At 37.2% G+C, this 8,470-nt stretch overlaps 1 protein-coding gene across 4 annotated transcripts in view; it reads left to right on the forward strand.

Annotated features, from left to right (window-relative positions):
• The window catches only part of ACSL4 (acyl-CoA synthetase long chain family member 4), a 39,454-nt gene that overhangs the window by 3,071 nt on the left and 27,913 nt on the right, over nt 1-8,470 (forward strand). The window contains exon 1 of one of the 4 annotated variants that reach the window (XM_085319754.1): nt 1,439-1,554. The exons of the other annotated variants lie outside the window; for them this stretch is intronic. The gene's annotated coding sequence lies outside the window, so the exon portion shown is untranslated. Of the gene's footprint in view, nt 1-1,438; nt 1,555-8,470 lie in introns of those variants that run through there. 4 annotated transcript variants of the gene reach the window in all.

Consider the following 8,470-nt stretch of genomic DNA (forward strand, 5'->3'; position numbering starts at 1 on the left):
TAACAGCATGAGAGAGAGGAAAAGAGAAAGAACAAGTGAAAGGGAAAGGGTTTGGGAATTGTCCTATGGTTTACTGAAACTCTAATAACAGCATGTTTCTTCAAAAATCTGGTACTTTGTATATAGACGAATGAAAACAAAAGCTAAATACAGCAGTAATTTTTTCTTCTACAGCCACTCATTCATGGAGTACCTTGGGTTAAGCTGAAAGTAAAGCATACTTTTAAAGTGGTGTGGCTGGTTTCTCCCTTCTGCTTCTATAATGATATATTGTTCACGTGAAGCCTGAAAGTTGCAAGGCTCTTTCTTATAGATCATTGTCTGTGTTTTAAGCATTGTCTTAATCCTGCATATGTTGGAGCTTTTAGAATTTTTCACATTTGTTCTCTATGAACCTTAGAATAAGGCTGTACTCATACATGCAGAGAGGAAGTTTGGCTAGTTGTCAGAATGGCTTGGGAGATGTGGTTTCAGTTTTCTTTTCTGTCATACATACCTAGCCTGAACTATGTTGAACCACTTGGCCAGGATCAACAAAAATAATTGGACACAATAAAATAAACTATGGTAGATATTCTTTCTCCACTCTAGCTTTTTTTTTAAGGCTATCCATTTCTGCTTAATATTTCATATGAAGTGTGTTTGTAATTGAGTTATGGCTCTAATCTTGTGCCAAAGGTGCATAACGCTATTTACCTGACCAAGCGTAAGAGGTTAGGAATGAGTGGTAGGGGTGGAAATGCCTTATGCTGTTGTTGTTACCCTAGGTAGGAAGCCTTTCGACTACTAAAAGTAGCTACCATGCTGCTTTTGACACGCACTGCCACAGCTCAAGGGACTCTGTAGTAGCTTTTGAGCCTGTCCTAACTCGATTTGAACCTGATCTTTGCTGGTTTGAACCTGATGTTTGCAGAAATTAGGTATGAAGAGTGTGTGTGTGTGCGTGGGAGAGAGAGAGAGGCAGAGAGAGAGATGTGTTGGTACAGTTACTGTACTGAAAGTTACTTTACATTATAAAATAATCTTAAATATTGTAGAAAATTCAGAAAGCATGTGGAACCATTTCTCAAAGTGCAGATACATTGCACAGGAWGTCTTCGGAGAGAGAGGAAAAGCAAAAGTAAGGAGAAGTGACTGGGCCAAGGGTTACTAGGGAAAACATTTTCTGATAGCCAGAATGTTGATTTGTGTAATGGATTCTTTTTAAACTTTGTGGGTGTGTGAGTTGCTTATGATAGATGTGAGGGTGGAAGTAATGGTATTGCATAAAAATGTTGGTATGTTTTATATTTGCTTTGCTCGGGGATTTACAGCTGTGTAATGTGAAGGGCATGATGAATTGTTTTCCTCTTTCTTTACTTCAGATGGAGCTRTGCACTTTGACTTGCCATTGAAATCAAGGAGTACTTTTTACCTCAGTATAACATTTTTTTAAGGAATCCTATATATTGAGAAAATATCTGTGTTGAGGTGTTTACATTTTCATGTTTTTTGTAGAACAGTTAGTGCCAAATATTTGGGCATTGTGCAGCTGGGAGATCACTGAGCTTCAAGGTGAGATCTGTAGATCACTTTACATCTGGGAATCTTTAATCTGTTATACCTGAATACCACTATTTTCACTTAGGAGAAAACTAGTGAAACAGGATTTTCTTTAGTGTATATTGATATGACTGTTGATTCCCTAGAGTATGTCACTTGCTCATCAGTTGAGCGTCTTTCTGTAAGAGCAGTTATATTTCTTTTTTTAATTCATGTTATTAATTCTTTTTTTTTTTTGTTCAATAGCAGCTGTTAAGTTTCAAAAAACAGAGCAGAATACCTGTATGTGTGATGATGCTGCAGCTCATCTAATGATTTTTGTTAACCGCTTTTCTTARTGTGTGAGGAAGATGCCTTTATTCCCATACACTGATAATCAGGAAYGCTTTATGGTATAAATATGTAATGGAAGAATGTAAATATATACACCAATTAAAAAAAATCTTGATATGCTTGAAAGCCTATTAAATTAGAAACYRGTTGACATGACAAGGACAGGCTTAAAATAGCACATTACATTCCAATATGTGTACTGTAAAATTTGTACTAATTAAATAGACTTTTAAACTGATACTTTAAGTTCTCTGAAGTGATGTTCTCTTTAACATTTGCAGTAAGATTGCAAGTGAATTATACCAAGAGACTGACAGAAAGACTTGTATTCAGGTCAATTTACTTAAAAGTATCTGTTAATAACACATTTAGCTTACTCCATTGTGCTTTTGTTCTAGCATAAGCATGGTCAACACGTTAATTTTTTCTTAACATCTAACTAATGATTCTGCTTTGCAAAATTGCTTGTTAGATTTGTACTGCAGACCTGTTTAGGGTTATTTATTTATTCATTTATTACRATTCTGTACAACCCATTTTTTAAGTGAAAATGATATTTTACTGTGTACTCTGATCCTTGGTCCTCTTAGCTAGATGCTTTAAAATATACCTAACTTTGCAGCATTTTTAAATTTAAATAGCATTTCCTAAAAAATGTGACTTGTATTCTAGCAGTAAATTCATGTAACATGAAAAAATGGCTATTGCTTGTTTCTAAATCACTTTTCAAAACATTTTAAGATACAAGATGTGCATTCCTAACCACATCTCAACTAACTAAGGTTTACCTGTGTATATGGAATTATTCAGTTAATATTATTCAGTTAATAACTATAGTTACTGCAGTTAGATGCCTAGTCTTTAAAGTGGCTTGTTTGTGTGCTTGCTGTGTAACTTTAGGAAAGTTATTTGAGTAGTAGTCCTTTTTACGAAGATTCTTRCCTGAAGGGTGTTTTTTTGTTTTTTGTTTTTGTTTTTTTTTTTTTCTTTTTTTGGTAGTCCACAAGCACACCATGTGTGCCAGACTAGATTCTTTGTGAGAAGTGCCCATTGTGGACCAGCATGCAGCCTCACATCTCTGGGCTGCTGCAGCTGGGGCTATCAGGAATTGAATGAATGCAGCTGGATTGAAGGATTAGAATATTTTGGGGAGCAAGTAATCTCTTAGTGGTGACCCCGGTGACACTTAAGCTGCAGATTCTAACTGGGCTTGTTTTGAGAAGGTCGTGAACAGGAGCAGACAAAAGAGAAACTTGAGTTCAGGCTTTCTTGCTGAACCCTCCTCCATAAACCTCAAAGATTTTCACTTCTAAGTTGGAGGGCTTTTGATGTCCTGGAAGCAGTGGATACTAGAAGAAAGATATATTAGCAGATGTTTTCTCTAAAAGATGTCTATCATTCTGATGATAAGCAGGTTCCCCAGTATGGTGAATGTCTTGTTTTGATTGTGCTTGTGGTCCTCTGCCTGTTTCCTRGAACTACTGTTGGATGCTACACTTCAGTTTGCTTTGCTCTTGGTGGGACCAAAACAGTAGCGAGATAATTGCCAGCAAAAATATTGCTCAGTTGAAGGCGGAAAATGTACTCTTCCTCAGCAGGACATCATGTACCTCACTCCCCCAAAATTTTGTCACATTTGTCTAGGTGACCTAAGGTGGCTTGCTTTCAAATTGATACCAACAGTCTCCAAAGAGCATCACTCTGAAGAAATCTGGACTCCCTCTAAATTCTTGTAAAATGTTTATGGATAATCTCTCCTTATTATGAACCTTAACATACTGTGAAAACTTGCTTAACTTTCTGTTCACAGTCAGGGAGACTTCCTTACCAAACATCTGGACAGGTCAGAGGAGGTGCTTTTGTGAGCCCCTGGCAACACATGTTCATCTGGCAGTCATGGTCGTAGCTGAAGTTCTGCATTAACCAAAAGAGTCAACAAGCTGCAGGCGTATAGGCAACCATTCAGGTGGCTGAGTTAGGGTTTTTTTCTGATTAAGTCTTGCAGGAGAAACTGGAGAATAGTCATCTCTACGCAGAAATTACGTAGCCTCAGAAGGTACTAGATCTGTCTACAAGAGAGCAAAGAGCACTATCTCCAGTTAGGCTGAAGGTATTCAGACTAATAAAATACGTGAATCTCGTTTGTGTGGTTGCTGTTTGGAGCTGTGCTGCAGGCTTCTGGATCCAGTATGAGTAACCTGCATTAACTCTTCAAATAAGACTCTTCTGTGAAGTTAAGCACTGCAAAAAAATTTTGTTTCCATGTTGAAACTTTTTGACCCCTAAACAGCACAACTGAAACAAATGCTTATGTATGTAATCAGCTGCTGCTTGTTTTTTAATATATGTATTCCCATCCCCAAACAGATATATTTATAGCTGTATCTCTGCCCATGAGACCTTTCAGACTTTTATAATTGTCCCTTGTAGCTTCTACTCAACTCCATTGTCAGAAATGGAGAGCAGCCCATTAAGTAATTGAGTAACTGTCCTCCTTGGTAACTAGCCCTTCAGCCTTCTTAAGGACCTTGTTTGCACAGATTCTCCTCTTGACAGTACAAAAATATTAGCATAGAGAAGAACTGAATGCATTATCKTAAATATGTAATATCTCAAAGAGAATTTCTTTGTTCAGTGTCTGTGGTTGTTATAAGCATATTTTTTTTCTATTTCCCAATCCAGTCTCTTGGAAAAGAATGTAGATGCTGTAAAAAAAAACAAATAAGTGGTTTCTGAGGAGCATAAGTGTACCCCAAGGCACTTCTCCCATGGCTGTCAGAAAATCTTTGTTATGTATCACAGAGGAATAGAATTAACACCTGTGTTTAGTTTTCTTTAAAAGTTCACTAGAGCAAGCAAATTTTTCCTAMTATCCCTCAGCGGCACAAATATTTTTACAGATATAAACAGTGACATATTGACATATTCCATAGCTTTTCATGAAATTATTCACCAACTTCTTTCCAATTCCCTACCTTGGAACCCAAAGGCATCGTGACTGTAGATAGCCATATGACCAGAGGAACTGGCCATACTCTTACTGCAGGCAGCTCCTCGTAAGAGCCTAAAGTGGGCCCCGGTGAGAGGCTGCTGTTCTTCAGTTGATTTTTATGTCTGTTGTCAAGACTGTAACCACAGCATCAAGTGAACACAACTGTTGAATCCTGTACCAGAAATTTTTATATTGACTGCTTTGCTACAGCGTATAAGCTATGCTCCTTGCTTCAGAATAGCACATACCGATGAGCTTGAAACTAAAGTCAACCTAATTCTTACTGGTCTTTTAAAGCTACAGGTGCACTGTGCTTTGGAAGACTGTGCAGCTGTGTTTCTCATTCTACATCCAGCCTATCTGGAGGTAATAGCAAGCTTAATATGAGACAGTATTTRCTAAAGAAAGAATTATCTCCCCAAATGAAGATCACGTCTTTTTGTATTTCTGTAGTGATTGCTTATCTGGCTGTGAGTCTGATTTGATGCTTTAGATAGGTTACTGTTTTCTAAAACTTATAGTGTGCATTTCTGTACCACCACTAGGGGCCATCTGTACAGCTTGAACCAAAAAGTCCGCGAAGTAAGTTGCATTTATAGAAATACTGGCTTTCAAAAAAAGGAATATTCATCTACTAATGCTGTGCACTGTCAGTTTCTCACGCTCAGTGAACTTGAATAACATTCACTATCTGTCAAGTTAGGCTATACTTGCACAAGTGCTAAAGATTTTTTGGTCTAACTTTGCAAAATGTTGTAATTCACTGTTCCATACATATTTATTGCAGGAGATACATATTGATGGCAGCACTCATTTCAATTTGGGAAGAGTCATTCAGCAATGTACTGTTGAGTTTGTAGGGTTCAGTGAAACTAGTGGTAAGATTGCAAGGAGATATTATTGTGATACCTGCTGATAAGAGGATACAAATATCTTGCTGAAAAATCTGTGAATTGATGCAAGTAGTAGAAGATACTGAAACATTTCACATTGCCCAAGCTTAGCATCACCAGGGATTTAAATCTATCAGCAACTTAGTCATCTCCTCTCCAGTTAGCTATACAGGTGATAATTTTCAAAAAGATCCTATTACTTTAAGTTTACCTGAAGTAATTGGCAAGTAGAATATCCAGCAGGCTGTTTTCAACTAGTATTTTATCCCGGAAACTAGGGATATTGCAAATCACTATGTCAGATATGCTAGTAAAGTAAGTAGAGGCGCTAGAAATTGTGTGTTTCGGTGCACACTGGATGTTGGTTCAGAGCCAAACACCAAAAATTTATGAATGAAGGACTTCTTTCGTATCTTAAACTCTCATTTCGGTAGTCAGCTGCTGTGCTGTCTGTTTCCCATAGCAGACAATCACTTTTGATTAGGATGATTACTAACTCATGACCTCCAATAAATAACAAATTACGCATACTAAAATCTTTTGGATTATATAAAATTAGATCCTTAATAAAATTTTRATGTGTCATGTCAGTATTTGGGCATCTTTTTGCTTTTAATAAAGCTGGTTACTGTGGTGGTGGTAACTACAGCATCTAATGTTATTTTTTTTTTTCCCTCTAACACTGTACTTCCATGAATGCTCTATGCCCACAAAAGCCACAGGCAGCACTTCCTCTGGATCCTTGCAAAAGGCAGGGGGCAGATTATGGCAGCAGAAAATGGGGGAAGGCTGCTACTTTCAACAACAGCTTCATGTTATGCTCGTTTAAAGTGCTTACAGAGCTACAGTGTAAAGGCACAAGTAATTTMATGTCAGCTGATGTGAACTACTTCAGATAACTGATGTGACTTAGAAGTATTGTGTAAAAAGAGATTGATTTGACTTGCTGCAAAATTTGCAGCCCAAGAGAAGAGTCGGAGTGGGATTGCAGCAGTCCRGATTTGGCTTGAGTTGGCTGCCATGAATCTACACCTGAAGACTGTGATAGAGAACTGGCAGGGTTGTTGCACAGTGTTCACTTCTCTGTTGGAGTCTCTGTTATACTGAGGTCACATTTATTTCAATCCCATAAAGTAATTTGTCTTTTAAGAGTGTATCTCTTAAAACTTTCTTTGTTTTAGATATTATATATGGTTTTAAAATCCTCTAATCTCTTTTCTGTTCTAAATATGAACACTTTTTTTTATCATAATGAAAGCCTACATACTAAAAGAATCACAATGATAAACAGGTAAGGTGCAGTTTTAAACACTGTTTTCCATAGCTCTGGACTATGACCGTAAAGCTTCTGCAACTAGTGGTAATTTGGAATAGCAGTAAAATAATATAACAAARGAAGGGGAAAATGCAAAAGTAGTAAGAGATGCTGGTGGTGGTGCCTGCGGTCTTTTTGCACCAGATGGAAAAGTAGGAAATGAGGATGGAGTACTTTCCCCACCTTTTCCTAGTGGCCCCGATTTTGTCATTTTACATGTCACTTTCCATGAAGGCAGCTGTGTATACAACTGATGCAGTATAATTTATTATGGAATTTAAGACAGCCTTGTTTTCATGCTTTTGCTAACTGGAAGTTTTTGTGCTTAATTTTCATTATGAAAATGGTTCTCTGTTTATTTCATAAGCATGCAAATAGTTTTGCATTTTTAAGAGTTCAGCTGGTTAAAATAACTTGGCCAAAAGTGCTTTTGTTATTAAATCCATCTCCACAGGGAAGAGGAGGAACTGGAAGGTGAAACTAAGCTTTCTCTTCTTAATTAAAAAACAGGTTGAGAAAATGGGAGTTGGAATAGGGCATTAGCAAGATTATGCTGGAGAAAGAAGCAGGATGCTTGTGGTTATCGTATGCGATCTATTTTTTAACACTCTGGGATTGTCAGGACTCAATCTGATTTGTTCATGGATTACACATTATCCTTACTGTTCAAGTTCATATAAGAGAAGCTGTTTAGGTATTTCAGTATTTCACTGAATATTTTGTTATTCCATGCTTTTAAATAACATTGTCTCTGCAGTGTACCCTACAGTTTCATAAAACTGGACTGAAAAACGGAGCATGCTGAACAGTCTGGGAATTCCAGTCTTACACAACTGAAGATGTAAATGTGATGAGCTGATAATAGTTCAAGTTACTTGAATACTCGGAGATAGTTTGATGAATGAAAATCACATATGCAGAGGGTCAGAAACAAGTAGAAGACTCTTTTCAGATCACATTACCTAACGAGAAAGATTAGATGGTGACCAGTTTCACACACTTTCTTCTCCCTAATGTTAAAAATACAGCACTTACTCAGTTATAACCCACACTCATTTAAAAAATTACTGWTGTTTGGAAATGAGTTCTAAGTTAATCTGCATCAAATCAGTCTGAGCTGCAGCAGGGAGAAAGGAAGGAGGTGGCAGCAGTGGTAGCCATCACTCTGGGGAAACTYTCAGTGTTACTTGAAAGTGTGGGTAGCTTTGACTGTTGTTGAATTACAGTTTGTGGAATATATGCTTGAATATATGGTACTTACATAGCCTGTATGTGTGCTAGTACTACTCTATACCTAAACTATAAGATTTTATGACCATAGCAACTGTTTTGATGCTTGCTTTTCTGCCTTTCTGAATCGTGCTTTGTGCTTGGACATTGAACACTGATGTTAAG

The sequence above is a fragment of the Rhea americana genome, unplaced genomic scaffold, assembly GCF_003343005.1.
Source record: "Rhea americana isolate MKP2758 unplaced genomic scaffold, rheAme1 scaffold_6, whole genome shotgun sequence".
Lineage (NCBI taxonomy): Eukaryota > Metazoa > Chordata > Aves > Rheiformes > Rheidae > Rhea > Rhea americana.